This window comes from Sciurus vulgaris, assembly GCF_902686455.1.
Source record: "Sciurus vulgaris genome assembly, chromosome: 9".
Taxonomy (NCBI): Eukaryota; Metazoa; Chordata; class Mammalia; order Rodentia; family Sciuridae; genus Sciurus; species Sciurus vulgaris.
The window spans coordinates 19,501,349-19,528,117 of record NC_136469.1 but is presented as its reverse complement, the minus strand read 5'-3'; the positions used below and the strand labels follow the sequence as shown (position 1 = coordinate 19,528,117).

General features: G+C 43.1%; 1 protein-coding gene and 1 long non-coding RNA gene across 3 annotated transcripts in view; one reads left to right on the top strand and one right to left on the bottom strand.

Moving 5' to 3' along the window:
• The window catches only part of MAML3 (mastermind like transcriptional coactivator 3), a 392,129-nt gene that overhangs the window by 43,244 nt on the left and 322,116 nt on the right, over nucleotides 1-26,769 (top strand). The window lies entirely within an intron of this gene.
• LOC306669640 lies at nucleotides 136-14,429 on the bottom strand. The gene is made up of 2 exons (XR_013766189.1): nucleotides 12,872-14,429; nucleotides 136-12,128 (listed from the first exon to the last, which is right to left on the bottom strand). It is a non-coding gene; the product is annotated as an uncharacterized lncRNA (long non-coding RNA).

The window sequence follows — 26,769 nt, the reverse complement described above, 5'->3', positions numbered from 1 at the left end:
TACCATTACCATTTTGTTTTAAGAACTTCCACAATGGGGCTGGGGAGATAACTCAGTCGGTAGAGTGCTCGCCTTGTAAGCACAAGGCCCTGGGTTCGATTCCCAGCCCCCCCCCCCAAAAAAAAAAAAAAAAAAAAAAACTTCCACAAAAAATCCAAATGGGACACACAGGGCTCAGGCTCTATTTTTTTTTTCCCCACCATGTGGTTTCAAGTGATGGGCAAGATTAGCCTCTCCTGCAAGGAGCTCAGAGTTCTGTTGAAGATCCAAAGAAGCACTTAATAACTCCAGTGCAGCTCCAAGAGACACAGGGATACAAAACAGGGGACAAGTAACTCCCAAGAGGAGCTCATTGCAGAGCTGGCTATTAAAGAGCAAATGGATAATTTGAAGGTAAATGAAGAGGAAAGGGATTTCCAGGCTGAGCAGACTCCATGAGTGAAGACACAAAAGACTGAGTGAGATGTGGCACCTTCTAGAATGGGGTGGGCGTGAATGTGTCCCCACAAGGGGGCACTGGGGCTGGGGAAGGTGGCCAGGTGATTCTCTAGAATGTCTTCTCTTGGGTATGCAAGTGGGATTCCCAGTGGTTGTAGTTGTTGCCTGCTGAGTCCTGATGAGCTCGAGGTCATTGACTCGCATGGCAGGTCCCTTGAGGTTTTGCTTTCTGTTTTATTGACATTCATGTTTTTCCCTCAATGTCTTCTCTTTTTCTCAGAGTATATATTTTGCTCATCCCACATTGTCTTTTTATTTCAATTATTCTAGTTAAAGGCTTTCTTCTACCTAAAGTGATTTTTGATCCATAGTCTTTGAGACCCTAAATGAAAGGAAATATTAGGTAAAACGGCCAGGAGACTGACCACCCATCAGTCCTAGATGAACCATTTAAATAACTAAGAGGAGGACATTTTGTACAGTAAAAGGACTCGTTGGTGGCAGTTCTTCAGTGTGCAGCCTCAGGTGATTGACAGCTGGACTCATCTCTGTGCCAGGTGCCGCTCCACGTAGTTCCGTCACATGGTTTACGTACTTACTGGAGACTGGTCCTCCAACCAGAGGTGTTTATACATCCTCTGCTGTTTATTTTCTTGTTTTCATGAAGACATCATTCTCCTGAAACCTCATTCCTGGGTTAGCACATTTTATTTCAGAAATTCATCACAGGCATTTGCCAAACCCTGCCTATTTTAGACTAAAAGAAAAGTTGTGAACTTCTCTCGAGCAGCGATTGGTTGATAGTGCTTTACAAATTCTCTAGGCGAGTACTGTACCAACAATTAAGGAAAAGGTAACTATTAAAGCCCTTAAAGATGATAAAATTGAGTGTTGCTGTGTGTGGGTCTCCATGCCATAGGACACAAATATAAAAATTTCCTGGTACTCCAGAGGTATTTGAAAATATACTGATTTTTAAATTAGTTCATTAATTAAGATTTTGGACAAAGACATCAAAGTTAAGGTCACAGTTACATAAGACAAATTCTTCTTGACCTTTATATTTCACTTACCTGTGGGTGCCTACATGTGTGCGCTTGCACGTGTGTGCACACGCACAATTGTATACTTCCATTGGATTGGTAATTCTAAGACAAGTGGCATATAGCAGTTAACCCGGTATGTCATGTAAGGGAATTTAGTGAGTGTGAGAGATAGAGACGGGGGGAGAGAAATCCATGGGCCCAAACTGGTACTTAATGAGGGTTGAGTTCAATTAGAAGCACCATCCCAGCTGAGTGGAAGCATTAGTGGATCTACCCTGGCCTCTAAACAGGAATGTCTAATCAAAGAGAAAGATTTTTTGAAAAACAGGAAATGAAAACTTAATTTGGGCTCTTTCTTCCCGAATCGTTTCTATGTCTCAGGGGGAAGCAGTTCTTTTTTTGTTGTTGTTTTTAATTTTTTTTTTTAAGTCACTGTTTACACCAAGAAATGTCTGGAAATAAAGATGACGAGTGGTCCCTTCAGTTTAGGATGACTGTCCCTAGTGGTGTGCATAACGAAGGGTGATGGGATTATTAGGAAGTTTTGAAAGTGGGATTAGGACATCAAGGAGGAAAAACCAGGCTAGCTCATTTTAAATTGTTTTCGAATTTGGAAAACCAGAGCCATCTCTGTCAGCTATAAGTTTTTCAGGTATAGATGTGTTTTCCTGGTTTTTGAACTGTGCCATTGCACTCAGAAGTCCAGGATACCAGCCTCAGTGGGCCAGGGTCCCCTCACTGGACGGATGCATCTTTGACCAGACCCTGGAAGAGGATGTGGTTCCTTCCGCCATGTTTCCCTCGAGCAGCTTCTCAGTGATACTCTCCCTTATGAATTTGTCAATGAAGCTGTTTAAACAGGCAGCTGTTTGTTCTACTTTATCAATACTAGACTTTGTAAACAAGAAAAATGAATGTGATCTAACTCAAAAATGCCCCGTAGGGAATAATCCTATTTTGTCAGACAGAGGAAGGGCTGATCTGCTGGATTTTTTCATGTTTAATTCTTATTATTCATTCCTCAAGGTACTAAGAGGTTCTGCAGGGGTCCTTGGCACTCACTTTGCACTTATTTTAGCCCTGAAAAAGTGGAGTAGGAGAGAGGGATTTGATGGAAATGCCAAATGGAACATGAGACTGACACCGTGCTAGGCAGGCTTCTCAGGAGGCCTTTGGGTCCACAAGCAGTTGTCTGTTATAAGGACTGTTCTGGTCTCAGTTTTTGAAGGGCTTTTTCTTAAGTTATAAAAATGTGCTTTAGTCAGAGCGCAGTGGCGCACATCTGTAATCCCAGTGGCTTGGGAGGCTGAGGCAGGAGGATCAAGGGTTCAAAGCCAGCCTCAGCAAAAGTGAGGTACTAAGCAACTCAGTGAGACCCTGTCTCTAAATAAAATACAATATAGGGCTGGGGATGTGGCTCAGTGGTCGAATGCCCCTGAGTTCAATCCCCAGTACCAACCCCCCCCACCAAAAAAACCCCAAAACCAAAAAAGAGTGAAGCAATAAACCTTCTTTTTCCTTCTTCTCAAAGACATGCTTTATCCAAGAAGATGCAGAAGCAGGAGAGGACTTTCTTTTACACAATGCCTTTTCCATGATAGGACACATGATCTTAGGTATAAGGCAGGCAGTTACCTGTGGCTTTGCAGAGTGAGGGTCTTTATGTAGTCAGCTAAGTCAAGGAGCCTCAGGATAAAGACATTTTTGCTCCTTATATGAGCACTGTGGATCCTCTACTATTAATTGGAAAGTTTAAGGAGATAAACTGGAAAGTCCTTGAATTAATATCACAGACGAAGAATAGTACCACAGGTAGAATACTAAAATATAAACAAAATATGGCTGTGTGATTTTTATATCCCTTTGCTTGGTAAAAATAGAAAAGAGTTTTATAATGATGCCTTTTTTTCTTTTATTTAAGGTACTGTTTAAGAAAACATTATTAGTATTGATTTTTGGTATCAAAAGAGCACCACTCGTTGAGGTTACTGATGTGATGTGTTCAATGGTACATACTGTGTCTCTTTACCAGGAGAGTAGCAGACTGGGATTCTTTGAGTCATTTCCTTATCGATAGGATCCTCCTAGCTCATAAAGGAAAATTGGGTCTCTGCTCTGGTGAAGATGAGAGTGTAGTTTTGATGTTCCCGTGGTTGTAGCCGACACTACAGAAGGTGAATTACAATTCTTCCCAGTAGCCATGTCTTATCTGGTAAGGCTTGAGCATCTTGGAGAACACAGGGAGTCAACCCAGTGAGGGACAGGCAACAGCAAACACAGATGCCATCTCTTTCCAAGGTACATTCATTCCCCTGTGTCTCTAATTTGTTGGGGAATTATTCACAGAGAAAAATCATTTCAATATTTCATATCTCTTTAAGACAATACTTGGGCATGTCTTAATGCTTTATATAAAGTCATATCTCCAATATGCTGGTTTAATTTTGTATGAAACTAGAATTTTACATGAAAGGCTTCCTAATGCACAAAAAAATCCTCAGTTCTCCCTTGGAACCAAAACAAACACATACATAAACAACAACAATAAAAGAATTCCAATTAGGATTTTCAGAACACAAATACCCATTTAAATGCACCTAACAATTCTCCGCAAGCAGCCACTTTAAATTATTGTTCTTTTTAAAAGGAAAATCCAATAGAGTTGAAAGCTTGTGCTTTCTAAACACAAGATGCTTTTTCTGCATTATCTAAAAGTGGGAGAAAGTCACGTCTTGCTTCTTTGGATTTAACATATTCTAGCTAATCATAAAATCTTTATTAATTACATTTACAAGCTATATAGCACTCTAAGAAAGTCTCTGAATTATTTTGATTGCAAAAAATGTGATGAGAACAATTGAACTGTATATTGTCTTGTGATTTTGCAAAAAGCATGTGACTGCCGTGCGTTCAATAGGGAGCATGGTTCCTGCCCTGTCATTTGAGAGGAGGGTCAGGTTTTCCTGCTGTTAGAACCAAGTCAGCATCCCGGCAGCAGAGAGGGGGCTCCTGTCCATGGAGGGATGGGTTGGAGGTGAGCTGCAATTCATCTTAGCCCAGTCAGTTTTTATGGATCTCACAGTTGCCTTTCTGTAGCTTTGGCTTCCCTTCTTCCATTCTTCGGCTTCCCTCCCTTAACTTTGTGTAATTGGTGATTGCACAAGGTGATTTTCTGTGGTCACAGAGTGAGGTGGTGTGGAGTGTGCAGCACCACAGACCGCAATTGGGTGACCCCTAGGAAATGGCAGGGTGCCAGGTATACACCCCAGCTCTACCACTGACTGGCTTGGTGATTTTGGAAGTTGTATGGATTCATTGTGTCCCCCACCCCCAAGTTCATAGGCTGAAGCCCCTTTCCAGATTGCTATTATATTTGGAGAGAGGGCCTTGAAAGAGGTTGTAAGGCTAATGAAGTTATAAGTTATAAAACTGATATTCTTATAAGAAGAAGGCACTGCATGGATAAGCAGGTACAAAGAAGACCATGTGAGCACACAGAGAGGAGGTGGCCATCCGCAGGCCTCAGAGAGAGGCCAGGAGAAACCAACCCCGCTGGCACCTTTATCTTGGACTTTCACTCTTCCAGAACTGGAAGAAAACAAGTATCAGTTGTTTTGTTATGTCAGAAATAGAAAAGAAATTCCAGAGGATACTGAAATCTCTCTAAGCCCTCATGTTCCCTACTTTAAGCTGGAGTTAGAATTTGGTCTGACATTATAGGGATGCTGTATGAGAAGGGTGGAATAATGTCGTCAGCCCAGTGCCGCCATGATGCCTTCTCATTGATGGAGAATTTCTGTCCATAAGAACAGGTGAGTGTCTATTTCCTGTATGACTTTTGGGTGAGTACTTAGCATTATTTAAAAAAACAATACAAATCACTGAACATGAAAGTTTCAAGTTGTTCACCATATTTTGTCTGACATCTTAGAGAAGAACCATGCTTAGGACATAGGTGATTATTTTCTGGTTCAACACGTGTTATATCTCCTTTAAGAGTTAGTCATACTCCATACATCTTAGTGTTGTTCTATTTACTATACGTTACAGATGGTAACAGGGAAGTCTGGCAGATGTCAAGCAAATGTTCAGATGACAAGTTCCAGCACATGGAATTGCATGGACTAATTCGGGTCATCTTATGTACTAGGATCACATATCTGCAGAATAACAGCAGCACCTGAGTTGATGTAATATTTTTGGCCAACAAACTGGGACCTGAGGGTTTTCCACCCATGACCTCATTTCACCTGTGCTCAGGAATGCTTCTCCCCAGTTGATAACAAGACACATGAAGGCACAAACATTTCTTCATCGCCTGTGTAGGAGGTGCTGGGGGGAGAGGATGGACATATTCTACCAGGTTGTTCCTGAAGTTATGTGTCAACTTCATCTGTCTAAATATGAGTGACAAGTCTGTCCATTCACTTCTAAAGTGGATAACAGAGCTTAGGTTCTTACCTCCCAATCTTCTGGTACAGTCTATTTACTAAACAGGCAGTCAGTGAATCTGAAGCTTAAAGAAACAGTGTTGGGTAATCGCTGTGTGCCACACCCGTGGGGAAGGTATAACATAAAACATGGATGCTTCTTTCAGGTGCCGAGGGTCGAGATGAGAGACCTACTGGGCTCTAGGGCATTTGAGGTTGTAATACACTTGTGCAATACATACTTCTTTAAGTTCAGTTTATCCCTGGTTATTCTCTCCATTGACAAATAAGTATTACTTTTGGAGGAAGCGAGTCTTTTAGGTGGGTAGGATGCTAAGTCAAAAGTGATTAAGATGGGTCCCAGTTACCTATTGCTGCCTAATAAACCACACCAAAACCTGCTGACTTAAAAAACAGCAATCATCATTTATGTGTATCTATGATTTTGTTGATCCTGACTTTAAGCAGCAATCAGCTAGGTAATTCTTCTCTTCTGTGTAGCATTGACTGTGGTCACTTGAATGCATCTAGTTAGTGGGCTGGTCTGGTCTGGAGTGTCCAATATGGCTCCACTCATCTGCCTGGCACTCTGGCAAGATGCCCAGAAGGCTGAGCTCCCCTAGGTCCCCCTGCCTTTCCAAGTAACCTCGGAGCCTCTCCACACATTTTCTCCAGTAGGGTGATCATATTTCTTACAGCAAAACTCAGGGTTCTAAGAGACCAAGGTCAAAGTTGTTAGTCCTGTTAGATACTAGGTTTGGAAGTGACATGTGATCACTTATGAGCTCTACTGTCCAAGCAGCTACAGGCAGCTCACCTTCAAGAGAAGGGAAAGAGACTCACCTGTCCATGGGGGAAGGATTTTTCTCCACTAAGAAATTTCTCTGTTCATAAAGGTATTTTTTAGAGTTTCTTTAGTCTATCCGTCTATCCTTTCAGGTCAAGAAATTATCGATTTGGCTATGTTGTCTTTATGCAAGGAGTGTTAAAACTTGAGGGTTATTTTGTTTAATGAATAAAATCTGGCCTCTGTCATGGAGGAACCAACAATCCAGCGAGAGGACCGTCATCAATATGGGTAACCGTAGATCACAGACTTTAAGTGACGAACTTGAGAGTCATGGTGATGCTTGAGTGAGAATCATTGAGCCGGCCAGGGAGGTCAGGGAGGATTTCAAAGACGAGGTGATACTTGAGCCCAGCCTTGGAGTGGACAGTGGTCTCTACAGATGGGAGGTTTGGGGTGGGGTAGCAGCCAGGAGAGGAGCAGCGAAAGTCAGTGCACCAGAGCAGATGGTGCGCCTCCCAGGAACAATGACTGCAGCCTGCGATGTGGGGCTGTGGTCGTTCAGGGGCAGGGGTGGGTGGTCACAAGAGGTGAGGCTGAACAGATGGGTTGGGGGCGTTGTGGACTTCGCTCTGAATGCAGAGTGGTTGTGAATGCAATCCCCATTACAGGATTTACAGCAGGGAGAGCCATGGTCAAATTTCCCATTTTTTGAATGCTATTTCTAATAGCAGGTTTTGGATGATCTGAAGGAGTTGGAGACAAGAGGCAGAAAAACTAGTTGGAGGGCAGTTGTCCAGGAAAGCTGTAATCACAGTGGAGGGGAAAGAGAGGTTTTGAGCATGGCCTGCTGGGGGCAGGGAGGTTGGAGAGACACACCTTTTTCTGAATGCCTAACGTGTTCAATCACTCTGCTTCTGTCCTTCCTCTAATTTAGTCCTCTTGAAAAATCCGTTTTTGTTTTTTTTTTTTTTTTTTTCCCAATGAGGTCAATGAGACTTTGAGACATTTATCCACCTCCTCGATGGTGGATAGCATGAAGTGAATAGGGTTGAGGTTCAAAGTCAAGTGTGTTGGGCTACAAAGTGCCTCTGACTTTTCTCATAAAACCTCATCTCCTCAGCCATTGAAAATGACTGCAGTTTTCTTACTTATGAGATCATAAGGTCAGGTAGATGGTTGTACTAGCAACAAAAACAAAGAATTCAGAATTTTAAGAGCTTTATAGATGTTTTGTTTCTGAATTTGTGTGTGTGTGTGTGTGTGTATCACATGCTTCTAACTTAAATGTGATTTTATAAACTCTTAAGGTTTTAAGCTAGTTTCTTTATCAATTCTATCAACTAAAATGCTATAGATAAGAAATGACTGTGAAATACACACTTTGTGTTAATTGTGTTGGCCCTATTTTTTTGTTCATAAATTATTCTTGCCCTAATAACTGGCTTTATTGCACATTCGATTCTTGTAAACAAAGATTCTATTGTGCCCCATATGGAACACACCAAGACGTTGTGGTGGGGGGGTGCTGGGGAGGAAAAGTAAGAATGAGTCACAGAGCAAGAAACAATGGAGCAGTTCATTTGGGAACTTCCTCTGAATAGAGCTGCCCCCCCCCCCCACCCCCATAAATCACCTTCCTCATTTTTAGAGCAAAAAGGCAAGAGAGACAGCAGTCTATTTCTTAAATTCTATTTCTGCCTAAACCCCAGAGACCAGGTTGTGTGTCACCTACCCTCTGCTTCTGGGTTCCCAGGTGAAGCCTGAGGAAGACCAGGAGCCACAGGGCCTTTGGGTTCAGGCTCAGTCTCTCTTGAAAGTGCCATCCTTAATGAGATCTGGAAAAGAATGACATTTGAAGATCCGGACCATATCCAATCTTCATAGGCGTGCAGAGTCCATGACAAGTCCTGGTGATAGTAATGTGAAAGATGAGGAGAGAGGAAGGATCTGGGTTCTCTTTTCTGTTGCTGAGGCTCCATGCCTAGAATAGAGTCTGGCACGTAGCTGATGTTCAGTAAACACTTAGTAAATGAACAATTGCTTAACCGCCACGTGCGAGGTTCTGTTAGGCCCTTGACATCTGATCTCATTTAATCTTCATAACAACAATGAAACCTGGTCTTCCATTCAACAAATGAAGAAATCGGTGCCTTGAGACATTAATTAACCTGCCCAAGGTCATGCAGTTCGTATGTAATAGATAGGATTCAAACCTGGATTTGCATAGCTCAAAGAAACCTTTTGGGTGTATCACAGATACTTTGAGTCCACCACACATATTTTTGTCAGAATATTATTTTTGGTGTGAATCAACACACTTAACACATGCAAATTAAAATTTACCCCAATTGTGAAAATGTGAGATTTCTAGGAACTTCCCTGGTCCAAGCACAGAATAGGTGTTGAGGAAATGGTAAATAAACAATGACTACCATTTATTTCTTGCAATTCTAATGTTATATCGTGGAGGAAAAAAATAAAAGATGTGGGGAACTTGAAGGTTTTTAGCTTTTCATTAAGAAGTTATTTTCAAGACTAGTTTCTTAATACAGGCAGGTTGACAAAAATGCCCACCAGCGAGAGCCGATTGGGAAACCCTAGGCGGAAACACGATATTGAGAATATTGTGGTAACTTCTTCCATCTTGTTAAAAATGTTCTGCTTCCCTCTTGTCACCAGGAAGAAAAGTGAGCTAGGAGATGCAGTTGTGAAATTTCCAGTTTTGCAGGAATGGTCACATAAGCGGCCAAACTTTGGCTTCCTTCCCGTCATGCTCTGTGGTAAACTCTTTGCTCCCTTCCTAGGATTAACCAATTTCTGCCTCTTGGCTGCCCTTCCCCCTCACTTTTCCTTCAGTATGTTCCTTCCAGCAATATCCCATTTTGTAATGTTGCCCCTTTAATATTTTCTCATCCAACAGCATTTCCATTTAATTCCATTTCAGACTCCTGTCTTGTGAAAATAACCAGGTATGGCTCATCCTCCTGATGAGCCACCAAGGAAATGAGTCAACCAAACCTAGTCTTGGTCGTCTTCACCATCTCGGCTCCTCCTGGACAGCTGAGGGGTCTGAGATAAAGTGGACAGAGTGGACAGAGAGAGGCATAGACTGGGCTGTCAAGACCCCAAGAAAACTGTTTCCCTAGTGGAACCTGCCTTGAAATAGTCGCCTCATGTTCTTTGGCCCCGAATTAAAATCTTAGTCCGTTTGCATTTTGCATGGATGTGGAGATGTAGGACGTGCTGTATTTGGTCGTTTTTTTGGCAGATAGGGTTTCCTGTTTTACGGTGTTTAAAAATAAAACTGCACATACAAATGCATTCTCCTGAGTATTGAGTTTTTAGGTTGAGCTCCCTTGGTGGGCGAGTGTGGCGTGGCACTTAGCAGTTCCACGCACGTCAGCTGAAGTTAAGCAACGGCTCATTCGTCAGGTATGTCAGAAGCATCAAGTGTCCAGATAAACATCACCAGTAAGTTCTGAAATGCTTTTTAAAGAAGAAAAATTGTTCATAAAATATTGTAAATTTCCTCTGCAAGTAGCAACTATCGTATAGGCTTCAACTCTCTCTTGCTATCTTGGTCATCATTTGAGAAGTCCATATTGTATCTTTATCGTGGGATGTAATAGGGACTATTACTGTGTGTGGAACTCGTTCCTAAATGGGAGATGTCCCCAGCTACTGTGTCCTTTGTGTTTCTTTGAAGTTTGTCTGTCTGCTCCTTTGTACCTGGTTAGCACTTCTGCCACGGACTGCGTGGGGTCCCCAGGAACCTCTTTCTATCTCACCTCTTCCCATACTTTCTCTAACTCTCTGCTGGGAAATGAGATTGTCCAGTTTATCAAGGTGGCTTTAAAGCAGGAACAAATAGGCTGTGGATGCAGACCAGATGACCCCTCCGCAAGTTCTCTCTTTAGGTTTTAGTGCACGGACTTTCCTGTATGTATTTTGGCTTCTCAGAAGTGTGTTAAACTGAGATCCCTGCTGAATTCTGGTTAGTTAAGGTTTCAAGATAAGTGAGCTGTCACTCCGTGACTCATCCTGCCCTGTTTTAAGCAGCTAGACAGCCTCAGAGAATAAAGGGATGTCTAATCATCTCCCGTTTCCTGTCATGGTTGACGTCATCGTCATCGTCTTCAACCCCATCATATTATTAAGTCCTCCAGAGTACGTAAGTTGCGAGACAAAATATGTTACACAGGCACACTCATTGATGTCTGGGAATCTTCAGCCTTTAAATATAGATCACACTAAAATGGAGCCGATTCAGACCAAGGCATTGATTGTCCCGTGGTAAGTAATAGGAGGCATTGACGGGTAATCAGAAAGTACAAATCCAATATCCCAATTGCCAAGAGCCTGCGATGTGTAACAGGTGCCCATGGTGTGTCACTACCCTTACCCGGAGAAACGTCATGACGTTTCCTAAGCTGCCCTTAAGGAACTTGATGCAGTGACAGTAATGTGCCTGAGCATTGCAGGAGCCAGGGAGAGCGGCACCGAGTCTAGAGTGGGGGTGGGGCGCCTCTGGCACAGTCCCAGGCTTAACCTGGTGAAGGGGTGGGTGGGGCCGATCTGTGGGGAGGGTGGAGTCAGTCTGGAGGCTGGAGCTTCCTGGTGGGGCAAGCCCTGGTTCAGGTCCCTGCTGCAAGAAGTGAATGTGGTGATAGAGGAGAGGAACATGACTTCTCGAGGGTGGGGCAGAACCATGATGGAGTGAGACTTAGGTGTTACTTTCTTTCTGCTGGGGGACCAAGGGAACCAGAGGAGGATAGATTTCACTTGAATTAGGGCTGTGGTCTTGTCTCTGAGAAATGAGTGTGAGGTTAAATTCAGGCTGGACAGAGGAGATGAGGAGAAGTACAGTTAATAGGGCCCCCGGCCCCAAGTTCAGGGTGGTGCTATAGTCAGCGGGTGGTGTTCAGCTTTCCATATGCAGATTTGATCTGTGCAGATGTTCAGGGAGGTACTGGGCTCCAAGCTAGTCCCTCAGTATGATCTTAGAGAATCTGGGAGTGGCCAAGCCTCTTAATTTGCTGTGTGAAAGTTAGGGACAGCAACTGAGATGGCTGGAAATAAATAAGGGAGAAAGAAGCAAAGCTTTTTTCCAGCTTGTCAAAATCGAATCTTGACAAAAACAAGGAAAGAAAGACCTGTTGCACCCCAAGGACTGGTGCTCAGTGACGTCTTTAGGAAAGAGGTGGGACTCCAGCCTGAGCCAAGTGGCCCTGGGTGCAGTTGGTGGCAGCAGCCCAGGCTGGGGAAAGACAGCTCCTCTGTAGCCAGGGGCTCAGATCCACACTGCTGATTGGCCCGTGTACTGTTCTCCACCATCCATGGCAGGCTGCCAAACCTCCACTAGGCTGCCACTCATGTGGGAGGGCGGGAGAAGAGGGATTTGCTTCTCCATAAAGTGTCTTTTGGCTTTGAGACAAAAGAAAAAGAACAGCTTATTGCACACTTCATGACCCAGAGAGCCAGCTATTGATCAGCTGAGAGAGGGAGGGAGGGAGGGAGAGAGGGAGGGAGAAATAGACGGGGAGGGGGAGGGAGGGAGAGGAAAGAGGAAGGAAGGAGGGTAGATGTTCCAATAGTTTGTTCAGCTTGAAGCAAAATTTTAAAAAAATGCCCAGAGCTGAAAGAAAGAGAAAGTTTCTTTGCAGGGCCCAGGTTCACCCTGTGGCCACTTCGGAGCTCTTTGCCATCTTTCCAGGTGCTCTCTGGTCACCAGAGATGGGACTGGCAAGGACTGAAATGAGCAAGAAAGGTGCACATAGGTTCCAAACTTAAGCTTTTCTTAATTAGAAAGCGAGAAGAAGATGAGCAAAGCCAAACCCAAGTCTCTTGGCATGTGGCTGGCCATGCTCGCTGGTCCTCAGCACAGTAGCCTTGGCCACTGCTGCTAAGCTCGATTTTACTTGTGATTTTTCTTTGTTATGCACTGCACAGTTCCCCTGTCTGGCCTTCAGTGGGGAGCAGATAGCCTGAGGATAGCAATTAGCTATCGCTAGGCCCAGTCTTCTTTGCACAGCCTGCGATGACGATGACGTGTGCAATGTTGCTGGCACCTCACCAACTCGTTCAGACCTTCGCTCTGCACAGTAGGAAGAAGACAGGCCCTCCTCTGAGCGCCCCTCCCTTTTTCTCCCCCACAGATTCCTCCTTACCTGGATGAAACCCTGGTGCACATGGACCTTGCCTGCAAATAGAACTGACGGTACTGCTACGTCACTGGGCCTGGCAGAGCTCATTGGCAGAGAAGTTAAGAGTTTTATTTTAGACCAGGAGGAGACAGGCTGGGTAGATCTAGCTAGAACAGGTCTCTTCTGGCTCAGGCCCTCCTCCTGCGGTTGCTGGGGTTTCAGAGCATGGAATGTCAGAGCGAGCTAGCCGCCGACTGCAGGCTGAGCAGGACAACCTCACTGCTGTTCAGCCGGGAACACTAAGAGCTGACATCCCAGAGGTGGCTCCCCACCCAGCCGGCTCCTGATCTGCCTCCATGTGGACCTTCCAGTTGCTCCCCCTGTAAGGATCCTGTGTGTTCTCAGCTTCTTTCCTTTACCCTTGCCTCACATGGTCAGGGCTTTAAACATGCGTAGATCCCTCAAGGAGATCAAGTGCATTCAAAAGAAAGACCCAGGCTAGGTTAATACATTTCAGCTAAGATGCTGCCTCTGCAAATAGGGGAGGTTTCACTCTTTGGAGATAAAAGCATTAATGCAAAATGCACACGGGTATATGGAGATTTGAGCCAGGAAGGCATAGTAAACTAAATATTTAAAAAAAAACAAGGATCCACTGAGCAATCAGAAAAGGTATCTAGGCAGAAACCTAAAAATTTGGATACATGGTCTGGCAAGCTTTTATTCTGATTTAATTATAAAAATTCACATCTGGTTGTGCCTTTAAGGAGTCTTTTGTTATGTAAAATTTTGTGACTAAGTACACAACTTACCACTAACCTACAATATGTCAATAGCATACAGATACAATTTCTAGATATTTTAACTCAGGACTGCCTGAGAGCAGAGCCAAGTTATAGATGGATCAACACCCTTTGTGGGAATCTGCTGGCAGGGACACCTGAATTAGATTTTTTGGGGTCTTTACATTTGTTGGCTATGCCTGTCTTGATTTTGCAATAATATATTGCGATAATCCCTGTTTCCTTCCCTCTTGGCCTCTTGTCTGCCATCACTAAGCAGCAAAATTTCTGTTGCTTTAATATCACCATCATTATTCTTGACATGGCGTTTTGGGGTCAGCTGTTCCTCATTTTGGTTGCCTTAGTGTACAGTCGGGCTCTGAACACAGCTGCAGTGTGGTCGGGAGCCCTGGGCTCCTTCTGGAACGGGTAGGCCTTCGCTTCTGGAGGAGACCTGTGCAGCCCCACTATGCTCCAGTCAGAGGCTGGGTTCTGAAGCCACTGGGCTTCTGGCCTGGTGTTTTCTGCTGGACTGTGCTCAGGGCCCTGGCCCCTGCCGCACACATTGAAAGGCAAATGACAGCAGTAATTGGCTGAGAGATAAACCAGGAGGAGTGAGTGAGCAGTGCTGCAGGGAGTTAAGTGGCTAAGTGACAATTACCGCTCTGTGGCCTGGGGGATCAGGAGCAGCCAGGCCGTTTGTTCTCAGTTTTAAAGGAGCAATGACACATTAATTGGAGGAGGGCTTCTCGGTTAACACACCTCGCCCTGCCAGGCTGGGCTCCTGGTCTGCACCTGCTTTGAGGGGTGGGAAGGGATGGTCTGGAGAAGGTTTCCCTGTCTCCCTCAAACCCACTCACCCCACTGGATTTGAATTTAGGAAGTTGGTGTCCTTGGTTCTGGTGTTAGAATGATAGTTGGTGTAGATTTTACAAAAGTTCTCTGTAGAGACTGGTTAACTTCCAGTGACAAGGTTTTGGTGTCTACGGCAGGGAAAAGTGAGACCTAGTGCTGGGGATGTAGCTCAATTGGTAGAGTGCTCACCTCCCATGCACAGGGCCCTGGCTTCAATCCCCAGCACCACAAAAAGAAAAAAGGGGGAAAAAAAAAAGGCCTAAAACTCCACGTGAGTTGCTGTCTTTCCCTCCAGGCAGTCCATTAATGCTCTGAAATTTTTTTTTTTTTTTTTCCAAAAATGATCTATGAGTCAGATGCAGCAAAGAACAGAGATGATTTCTTGCTGCTCTTTGGGGCTTTCAGCCTTCTTTGAACAGACAAATTATAAATAAATAAAACAATGGTCTACTTTTCACCTGCTCATAGTGGGGATCCTTGACACAGAGGGGCTGGGGGCCTTGGAGGGGCGTGGCGCAGTCTAGGGCAGGCTGGGCTAGGTCCACCCTGCTCTTTTGAAAGGCCATCCAACCCTGTTCTGGCTGTAAACCACCCTTAAGATGATTAGTCTGGACTTGAGGCGAACAGACTAGACAAGCCCACCAACTAGTCAAGGGTCCTTTCTCTCCGTCACTGACTTTCGACTGCATTCAAAGTCCTTGGGGTCTAAGTACCTTACAAGTACTGTCTGCTGGGCTCATTGTGTGTGCTCTGGTGGTTTCCTTCAGCCTGGACAGCTTTGTCCTTTGATTTTACTAACTGTCCCCCTCTAGTTTTTAGAGTTTAGCCCGTTGGTTTTACCTTGTGAATTAGACTGGTCATTTTTAGAATAGGAACTTGTCTGCTCTGCGGACACATTTCTCTCCTCAGAGGCCCAAACCTACATAAAACAGCAAAATGATTGAGGCCTAACCATGTGCAGGCAGAGGTCTAGCCCTTCTCTTGCCGGGGGTTGGAGCCTAGGGAAACCCGGAGCTCCTACCAGTCAGCCCTGCTGCAGGTAGGAAGCAGGACACAGGCTGGGCAGCTCTACCTCTTGCTAGCAAAAGTCTCTGTAGGGCTTTTGCAACGCAGCTTCTTTCGGAACTCACCAGGTGGTGCGGGAGGTGCTGGCTTGTCCTCATTAGAGAGGGCCTCTACCCAATTTCTGAAGAGCACCCAGATGAGAATTGGTGGTATCACACAGTAGAAGCTGGAGACTCTCCAAGAAGATGAATAGATTGTTCCTTTAAATACAGCTTTTCTACACACGGTCTGAGCTCTGTGGTAAGAGCCAAGCTGTCTAGGTTTCAAGTCTGACTCTGCACCTAGTAGCCATTTGACCTTGAGAAAATTGGTTGATCTTCTCAACTGTCAAATGAGATAACGATATAACCCATGGCAGGATTGTTCTCAGAACGAAATGAGCTGCTTTCTGCAGCACTAGTAAGCTTTATAGAAGCATTTTAGCGCCTGGAACATATTAAGTGCTAATTAAATGTTAGCTGTTATTGTAACTGTCCTGTTACCATTTGTGTTCTGTACCTCCTATCTTTAGTGTGAATCATAAAAAGTAATAACAGCATTCTGGCATTCCAGGAAGGCCGTGGGCCCGGCAGCTCCAGAATCATTCCCACTTGGGTTCATTCCACTTTTCCATTGTTAGACGTATCACACTTGGAAAAAGAACTGCACAGAAAGGATTCTGCAGAATGTCTGTCTAAAGGTTAAAAACAAGAGTAACGCCACAAAAGCAAACAGCGAGGTATTTAGATACAAACTTGGTTTATCAGTCTTGGAACAAAATAGTGTTAGCAAATACAAAAGATCAGTTTTAATTTCTTGGGAAACTGGATGGCTATTGAATCAAAAGTTGCATTGACTTGGGAATTTTTAAATGCCTTAACTTAATTCACATGCAATAGAATTCACATAGTATATTCTTTTTTGGTGTACTATCCTGTGAATTTTGGCAAATACATGGAGTCACATAACCCCATCCAACCAAGATATAGAACAGTCCATGGCCCACCCCAGAGCTCATTTCCCATGTTGTACCTTCATAGTCAGACAATCTCCCTATATTTAATCTCAGCAACTTCTGATCTTTCCTCCATCCCTATAGTTTTGTCTTTTCCAGAATGTCATGTGAATGTTATCATAGTATCAGGCATGGTGGCCCGTGCCTATAATCTCAGCTACTCAGGAGGCTAAGACGGGAGGATCACAAGTTTGAGGCCAACCTCAGCAACTTAATGAGACCTATCTGAAAATAAAAAGTAGTACTAGGGATGTAGCTCAGTGGCAAAGCACCCCCCAGTTTTCAGTGCCAAAAAAGAAAAGAATGTAATCATAGAATAGGTATCCTTTTGAGTCTGACTTCCTCACTGAGCATAATGCATCTGAGATTTCTTAGTTCTTTTTGAGGTATCAGTAAAGAAAAAAACTTATTTCTAAGCCAGATGCAGTGGTACCCACCTATAATCTCAGCTACTCCGAGGCTGAGGTTGGAGGATCCCAGGTTCAAGGCCAGCCTGAGCAATTTAGTTAGACCCTGTCTCAAAAAGTAAAGGACTGGAGATAGTGGTTCACTGCCCTGGCTTCAACCCCCAGTACTGGAAAAAACACTTATTTCTAATACTCATAAATCATCAAATTCTAGAATAAATCTTAAAGATCAGAGCCAAACATTCTTATTTTCCAGGTGAAGAAACAGACTTCCTGGGGTATAAGGACTTCCCCAAGGTCAGGAAACTAATTAAAGAACTTGAACTCTGGGATCCCTGCCATCAGTCCAGGTCCTGTCTGTTAAATCACACTGTGATTAAGAAGGGTATGGTGTGTAGCTGATTGTCGAGGGGGTTTTATTCTTCTTTGAATTATTATTGATCAAAATCTGATCAAGCAAACTTAGTCTTACTTATGATGACAACTTTAGAAGGATGAGATAGATTTCTAGGAGGTGCAGTTTCTTTAGAAAGTGTGTGGATTCGTCTCTTGATAATACAGTTCTTCCTGAGGAACATCTGTATCTTTGCTGGTCTCAATCTCAGGTATGATTTGATAACAGCTTAACCCAAAGACCTACCATTTATTTTGTTTCCAATGATTTCTTTTTGATAACTAATTTACCAGAGTTATCTTGAGTATTATTTTCATTAATATTTTAAATACTGATATGTTTCTAGATGGCTTATTCTAGAGCTCTCAGCAGTGGATCTGATTGGAAGAGAACTATTGACTTCTTTTCCTTTTCTTTCCTCTTCTCTCTCATACTGGGAATCGAACCCAGGGTTGCTCTACCACTGATCTGCATCCCCAGTCCTGAAGCTGACCTGGAATTTGTAATCCTCCTGCCTCAGCCTCCGGAGTTGCTGGTATTACAGATGCGCACCACTGCACCCAGCTAGAGCTATTGGTTTCATGGATCATTTGCTAAATAATGATTTATGGAAATTATACACTGAAAGAACTGAAGTATCGAAAATACAATTAAGACCATTTTTAAAATAAATTTCACACTCGATGACTAGGTACTGCAAAATATGTACACAGAAACCTCTAAGTTTGAATTTAGAGTTCTTCTGGGTACACTTGCTAAGGACTCTGAAAATCTAAAGATAAGGCAAACTTCCTTTCCTCAGGGAGCCATAAGCTCGTGTCAAAGAGAAGTACAGATAAAGTGCCATTGGAAATGTGGTTTCTTAATGAAAATAGGTTGGGATATGGTTACTCAGTGCACAAAGCCCCCCAGAATTTTATGTACAGGGAAGACGAGGTCCTGGCTGTGCTATAGGTGGTTTATCTAGAAGCACCACAGACGGTAGAGGGTGGAAGGAAAGTGAAGCTAGAAAAGAGTTGGCTGGGAAATGCATTAGTCTGGAAAGAAGTGAGGAAGACAGAGCCAGGGCAGAGGGGATGGAAGAAAGGTGTTTGGGTCATAGGAAGAACTACTGGGTACAAAGGCAAGCATGCAGAGGTCAAGAGACCAAGCCCTGGTGCCTGGGTGGGCAGCTTCACCATAGTGGAGAAACAGGCTCGTGTTGGGGAAGTGGGTATGGGAGGTCAATGGATGCTGGAGCTGGATCCGGTGGCCAGGGAGGAGGGGAAGGGCTTTGTCTTTGACCAGGTCAAGTTTGTTATTATGTGCTATGTGTGACCCTGTTAACAAGTATTTATGCTTGATTGTTATTCATTTCCAGAAGGCTAATTATAATCCCATTTTCTGTGAGTAGAGAATTCTGGGTTTTGTCCTGAGGAGTTGGTTATATAGGACAGGGGCATAGCTCAGTGGTACAGTGCTTGCATGAGGCCGTGGGTTCCATGTGCAGCACCACGCACATACACGCAGAGAGAGACTTATACATAACTTATACAGTTAAACATAGGGTTCAATAATTATTTTAGGCCCCTTCCTCCACCAACAGCATGATTCAGGGCTTAAAAAGAGGTGGCATGACTGACAAAGGAGGCAGTTTATTACACAGGATGCAGTGTGGACCATAAATTACCGTTAATTGGGAGATATGGTGCATGTATTGAGGCAACTGTAGTGTGAAGTTATGTGCCTAAAAGACTAAAGGGAAATTAAGCAAAAATCTTAAACCAGTCTTGATCTAAATGTGGGCAAAACAACTTCTACCCTGCTGATGTCTCTGTGGATGGTACAACAGACCCAGAGAAGACTCTTCCAGCGATTCAACAGGGCTGAAACTTGACATAACCTAAATGCCGTATGGAACTCCATATAATTGTAAGGAATAAAGTTTCTCATGGCACCACTGATACAACAATGAAATCAATGAAATAAAAGTAATAAAAATTTCCAAGTCACAGAATGTTGAGGCAAATATTGCTTAATCAGATATTTCCTTTGTCTTGGAATGGGATGCTACCACAGGTGTAAGTAGAATAATGTTTAATGTACTAGACAACACGGACTGTGGTTATAGCCAGAGAATGTGAGCACTAAAAGGGCTTAGAGCCAGGTTCAGTGGTGCACACCTGTAATCCCAGCAGCTTGGGAGGCTGAGGTAGGAGGATCACAAGTTCAAGGTCAGCCTCAGTGACTTAACTAGGCCCTGAGCAACTTACTAAGATCCTGCATCAAAAATAAAATGTAAAAAGGGCTGGGGATGTGACTCAGTGGTTAAGTGTCCCTGGGTTCAATCCCAAGTACCAAAATAAATAAGTAAATTAATATAATAAATAAATAAAAGGGCTTATAACCACACATGCACAAAAATTTTAAGTTTTTTTTTAGTTTTATTTTAAATTGGTATAATAATTGTTCAAAATTATGGGGTACGTATGATCTTTTTATACATGTATACATTGTGCAATATCAAGGTAGTCAATATTTATCCTTTCTTTGTGGCAAAACATTGTCATCTCTTCTAGCTACTTTGAAATCCGTGCACATTATTGACTGTAGTCAACCTTCTGTGCAGAACATCTCCTATCTAACTGTAACTACCCACGGAAAAAATGAATGCTTCTAATATAGGGCAGAAATTGAAAGAAGACTCTTTTGTGTTTTTGTTCTTTTTCCTGAGTTGATGGGAACAGAGACAAAAGGAAGAAAACTTCCAGGGAAATGGTTTCCTGCTCACTAAGCCCCTCCCCTTTCCTTCCCTCCTCCTCTTTAAGTAGTTGAGGTTCCATTTATGTCTGTTGTGTCCTCAGGAGACAGGTAGTAGGCCAGATTAGGCATGTCCATTAGTAGTTTGAAAACAGGGACTTTGGTTCTGATTCGTCCGTTCTTAAGCCAATCACAAAGCGTTTGCGGTTTCAGAGGCCTTTTCCCCTAGGAAGAGTGTTTGGAAAGTCCTAGGGCTCCCGGTTAGTCCCAGGTTGCTTAGGGATCACTGACATAAAACCCAGGGACACACGGAGGCCTTTTGACAATGTCCAAGTCTGTTGTGAGACAAAAGAAAATGAAGGCAATGGATATGGGAGGTGGACTGCCCAGGATGTGAGTTCAAACCTGTGTGGATATCAGAGCGGAGCTCAAGGCGGAAAGGCTGCAGTGGACACTGAGGGACAGGGTCTTCCATGGCCGCACCTGGGAGGCAGGGCCCACATGGGGGGGGGTGGATCAGAGCCCTCCGTGAGATCAGCTGTTCCCACCTCAGAGCAACTTTGGACACCTCCCTGGAGCTTTTGATGTTTTATGTATGTACAGAGAGATACTCTTAAATTGGGAAACAAACACTCCTGGGGTGGGGGTGTGGGGTGGTGGTTAAGAGCCATTTTCTTAGATTGGAAAAGACTTGTGCTGAATCCAAGAAAAGAAAACATCACGAAGAAGTGGAAAGTTTACATGAGTTTTGGGGCCAGATTTCCTTCAGTCAGTCAAGTAAATTTAGCCTGGTTGTAGTTAAAGGAGAAGGCATGAATTTTTCTCTGGCAAAAATGATAGAGGTACAAGAACCAATCTAATCTGGACCAAAGCCCCCCAGTATAAATCAGTAAGAAAAAAAGAAAAAAAATGAAAGTCTTCAGTACTCTTGGAGCTACAGTTTCCAAGAAAATGTGACTCTAAAAAAGGCAGCAGCTATACCACATTATTAGGATTTTAGATGTTTCTACGTGTCATGGTACCTTGTTCTTTATTTTGAAACTGTGTCATAAATTAAATTTGCAGGGTCCTTGTGGGTTAAGCACGCTGTTTGTGTGAGAAACAAGAAATCTTAACTACTTTCAAAATTCTAGCCTTCTCTCTTTGCCATGCATTCTCTGCTTTGGCCCAGCTGCCCTTGTAAGGTGATCTTTCCCAGGAGTTTGCATAAGGGTCTGGAGAGAGGAGTTAGGAAGAAGCAGGAGGGACCAGGGCAAGGACCTGTCTTCCGTTCCTTTTCCTGAGTCCAATGGGGCACAGTAGAGAGTCCTTCTAGGTTATGTGCATGTGCACCGTGTGTGTGGCTCAGGTGACCAGACTGGGAACGAAGTTGCTGCCTCCTTCAGTTTTATAAGGTGCCCTGGGGCTTGGGTTCTGTTCCCTGTGAAACACATCTAAACTGGGGGTGTCCTTTGAAGTTACAGATTGCTCCACTTGGGCCAGCCCTGTGACTGCACAGCAGGATGAGTAACTAACTGGTCCTATATGTTTAACTACCCATTACCTGTTTGTTAAGGGGTTGGGAAGAAATAAGCAAAGAAAACACAGAAAACAGGTTAGACAACAGCCATTTGGACCTTCTGCTTCCCCATGCTGTGCTGGTGGGTAAACAAATCCTGGAGTCTGTGAACTCTATTCTGTGAACTCTGTTCATAGCCTGCTAACAGTTTCTTGTGGTCTGGGGAAAGATAGGTGCAAAGAGCATTGGAGGGGACATTAAAGGGAGTATTTCCAAATCATCGCCAAGCAACAGCAGTAACATCAACAATAACAATAGTCCAACTTTAAAAATTTTAGTTACCCTTTTTCCCTTCTTGTTTTCCAGGGTTACTACTGGGTTGGGGTGGTTCATCATAAAGAAAATAAGAAAGAAAAAAACCCACAAAATGTAGTTTTCCTCATCTTATAATTAAAAAAAAAAAAAAAATCTTGAATTCAATGTGTCCAAACTGGTTTTTAGTTCTCAAAGTAGGTCAAAGGATTCGTTCTGCGGAAAAATAAGTTTTGTTTATCAGGTCCAAAAATAGTTGCTCAAACTTCATCCCTTTTTTTTTTTTTTTTTTTTTTTTTCATTTATAAGTCTTTTTCATTTTGGAGGTCAGGAAATAAATGCTGGCTATAAGTCATACTTCACAGAACCCGAAATGAACCGTAGAATATTATATAATATTAGGTATAAGATGGTGGGAATATCTGAGACCAATATACTCAGGTATAGGAAGTTGAAGAATTTACAAAGAGAAATTTTAAAATGTCTGATCTACTTGTGAAAATGTATAAATAAATAATCAACTTTGCCATTGACTTTGAAGAGTATGATCTTTAGAATGATAAAGTGCAGCATTGTTCTTCACCTGCATCTACATGCATATTACATTGCTCATACACACCACACCCTAAAAAGTAGTGAAGAAAAGTTTTGCCAACAAGCACAACATTTAAATGACTGTAACAAGGCAAATAAGCATGACTTTAAAGTTGTATCTATCACCACAGAGTAAATATCTGCTAGTCCTTGACCTTTTGCTTGCCTAGTAGCTTAACATTTAGTAAAAATTTTTCTGATCAAGTTTATGTCAAGGATCTGTTACAGGGTGCCAGTGATCATTCATTGATGCCATTAATATTGAGTGCAGAGTGATAGCGACACATCGTAGATTTAAAAACTTCTAGGAATGATAGAATCAGGAAGATGGGTTTGACTGTTCTCTGCTGGCAGGGGCGATAACCAGGGGTTGCACCTGGTTTGCTCTGTTTCACTATCAGCAGGTTTTTGCAGGACTTTTTTTTTGTCTTTTAATCTGGGGTGTTTCTTTTGCCACTGAGCCTCTTTGAAGCCTGCAGGAGTCAGTGTGTGGGAGAGAACTTAGGCCTAACGGAGGAGGGGAATGGGCCAAATGCCTGGGCCAGCCAGTCAGGGAGAGGTAGGGAGCTCCACGTTGATTCCAAGAGCACAGAGACTCTGGGCCTTCCATTGGCAAAACATCATCTGGTTTAGTTAAAACCGGGAAGAATAGGAGGAACCTTCTGGTAAAACCAAGAGAAGTCAAGCTACAGAGTAATTGGAGTCCCAGAGAGGCGGAGGGCTGACCCGTGGCATGGCTTTTACAGACTGACCTGCGTGTTGGGAAAGAACAGGGTTCAGGAAAGGCTCAAGTGCCAGGCTGGGGAAGCCCGATGGCGTTTATGGGCACACAAGGAGTCGATCCACCTGCATTCCTTCTTGTTTTTCTGACTACTTAAGATTCCATGTGAGATTCACGTAGGTCTCCTAAACATGACCGAGGACAGGGAGGCAGACCCCATCAGGACGGCGTGGATGGGAGTGCTCACCCACTTAGAAATCATTTGCTGGGCAGCAGCCACGTGTTAGTTACGTGCATAAAAGGAGTGGTCATTTTTTTCTTCCCACACCTAGAAGAAGGGGAGGTGTGGTGAAAGTCAGGGCTTTTAAAAAGTTAAGACTTCTTGCTGCAGGTGGACTGCAAAGTGGTAGAAAGAGCCCAGACTGAGTTTTGTTTTTAATTCTCTGCTTTCTAACTGGTTGTTTTGGCAATCACCTAGCAATTCTGAGCCATGGATTCTTCTTCCATAAAATGGGGGTGATAATTTCTACCCTTCTTCCTCCTAGGTTTGTTGTGAATATAAAATTGAAATTTGTCATAGAAAGAATACAGAATGAACTGCTAAGCCCATATACACATGTACGATTGGTGATTATTAAGTAATAATAGTGATGGTGATAATAACAACATTCCCACAGTGCTTCAGAGTTGCTAGCCTCACCTGTTTGCAGGAATTACCTGCTGGATGGAGCCTTGGGAGTCCAGTAGCCCTGTAAAGGGAACATTTTCCAGTTTGCCTTGATTGTCGGACTCTGCCTGAGCTTAGCCCAGTAAGACCTGTGAGTCTCACTCTGGTCTCCAACTTAAGGGTGCGTGTGTTTTGAAGAGTCCCAAATCCAGTTTCTTTTCTTTATCTTCTTTTTAATTGAAATCCATTAATGGTTTAGTTCCATTCTGGGGAAAGTCTGCTGGGTGCTTTGGTAACTTGGGAGTGAATGGGACTTTGTGCCTACCCGGGTAGACTCCTCGCCTGCTGACACCGACTGAGACCCCTTGGTCTGTGAGGCGAGTTGCTGCATGCGGTGTGAACTGGGAAGGCCTCACACTGATGCAGGCTCATGGCCATAGAAACGACACTCCTATGGACTCCATGTTAGGCCCAAGAGGCCAGGGACCAAAGAAGGAAGGAGCCTCCCTCAGATTCAGGACTGCAGGCCAAGCTCTCCAGTCAGAGTGGGTAGGCCGCTGTGCCCTGTGTGGCTTGTTTTAAATTAGACCAGGCCTGAAAAATGAAACAAAGAATTTCACTTTGAGAACATGTGGAGATGACCAAACTTGTCCCACGTGGGCCCCCAGGCAGAATAAACTTGCACTGCTAGTGTGCAATAAAACATTCCTTCCCTGTGTCCTTTTGACTGTGAAGGAGGCGCAGGGGGAGAGCACAGCAGGAACTCTTTCTTTTCAGCTGCTTCCTCCTCTGTTGCTTACATTCACTCACAGATCTTATTGGGCGGCTACTGTGTGAGAGAGGGAGACTGAGCGTGTGTTTTATGGAGGAGACTGATTAGCTCTGCCTCTGTTTTTGTTACCATTGGTGGTGCTATGGATCCTATTTTATGTTTACTGCCCCTTGACATTTCTTAAAAGGAGTCTTCAAAGCAGAAGGTCTTATTCCAAAGACAGGTTTCTGGGCCGTAAAGTTGACAGGGTTTAACATCGGGAAAGTAAACCTAATAGAAAAAGAAAGCCGTATAAACAACCGCAGGTCCATTCCACGAAGACCTTTGATGGGAAAAGTCCTTGTTTATGAAGATCTGGGGGCAACTTAGACTCACAGCATCCTTAGTGCTGTGGAGCATGAGGTCTGTGTTTTACCTTTCTCATTAGATAACCCCAGCATGGGTAGCAGCAGCGAACTATTAAAGTCACTAGATAAAATCATGCCAGGAAGACATCAGTGTTGACAGATAAGATTCCTCAGGGAGTCACTGTTGACCTGTCCCCACCTCCCCATCTAATTCTCCCTCAGCTCTTCCCATAGCCAGGGCCCCTCCCTTCTGCAGCCAACCAGCATCTGCATATTTAGTAAAATTTACATTTGCATCTTGAACTTGAAACCAGCTTACTTAAATATAACCGAGGCAGTAGCTACCAAACTTTGATTCAGTGAACACACAGTGATGGTAAATAATGGTCCTTGGTCTTATTGCTTTTCCATTTAGCGATAAGATATTCTGTGAGGATTTTGCAGGACTCCATTATGGATATATTTGTGCTCATGTCCACGTGTATAGGTATATTTTGGTTTTCTTGATATGTTCAATCTCATGTCCAAGATTTATAAATTGCTTTTTATAATCTATACCTCTTCATAAACAGAATTCCAGGGATAAAACAAAGGAAACCTAAAGTATTCTTAGAAGCTTAAAAAATGATATTGATAGAGCCATAGATATTCAAACAAAATATATGTTATAGTATGTTATTATCAAGCAGTGAGTTACATGGTGTGGTCCATGCGTTATATTCCTTTGTAGTAAGGCAGAGTGGGAAAATCACCCATACATCTTTTTATGTACTTTGTGCTTAATGATGTGTAATTATTTGACTATGCTTAATAATCAAAACCATTTTTTTTCTCTATAGAAGCTTACTGAGTTTAGAATTTCTTCTTACATACATACAAATAAACAAAAAGAATGTATGAGGAATAGCTCAAAAAAATAAAGCATGTGTTGGTTTTGGTGGAATCCGTGTTTCAAGCTAACATAGCAACCACTGCCCATTTCTTTGATCCGGTTCCATATATACCAATCAGGCTTCTGCAATGGAAAGACAAATCAAAGGTAAAAACTGAGTAACAGAAAATTTTCATATATTCACTCCATGGCGAATGCTTATTAATGACAGTTTTAGGTTTTCAGTTACTTTATTGTTGCTGTGTAAATTACTTATGTTGGAAAACCAGTTTCTTTACCTATTTCTAATTCATGTGGACTGATACATTTAGGAAATACAATAAAAATGATCATGAACTTGAATATTCTTTCTGTTTCAAATTGGCATAGGCTTCTTAGCAGGCATTCTCAAATTCTGCACTTACCCTGTGAGCAGTGAAACACTGGCCAGTTTAAGGATGAGCACTGGGGTCCAGGGACCATACTTTGAGTAGCAATGTGTTTGAATACATTCTGACCATGACTGGAGCTTCTGTCGATGATGGTTAAATAAAGAAGAAATAGTTCAGCCTTTTTGGTCATTTCTGCAAGTATGTCTATGCTAGCCCACCCTTGCCCTTTATTAGTCTCTGTCTTCCATTCTTTATATTTTATACCTTTCGGTTAATTACACATGTCTTAACATCCCATTTTTGGCAAATTAAAGTTTACTTTGAAATATAAGTGATTACACATGCTTCCTTTCCCCCCAATTTTACACACACTCTGTATACCATTTGTTCAAGGGATATCGTAATTTTTTCTTTAATACATTTGAAATAAATCCAAACACCTGTCTGGCCTTTTGTAAACATGTATTTCAGAGTGAATTACACCTCCGATGATTCCATATGTTTTACAGGTC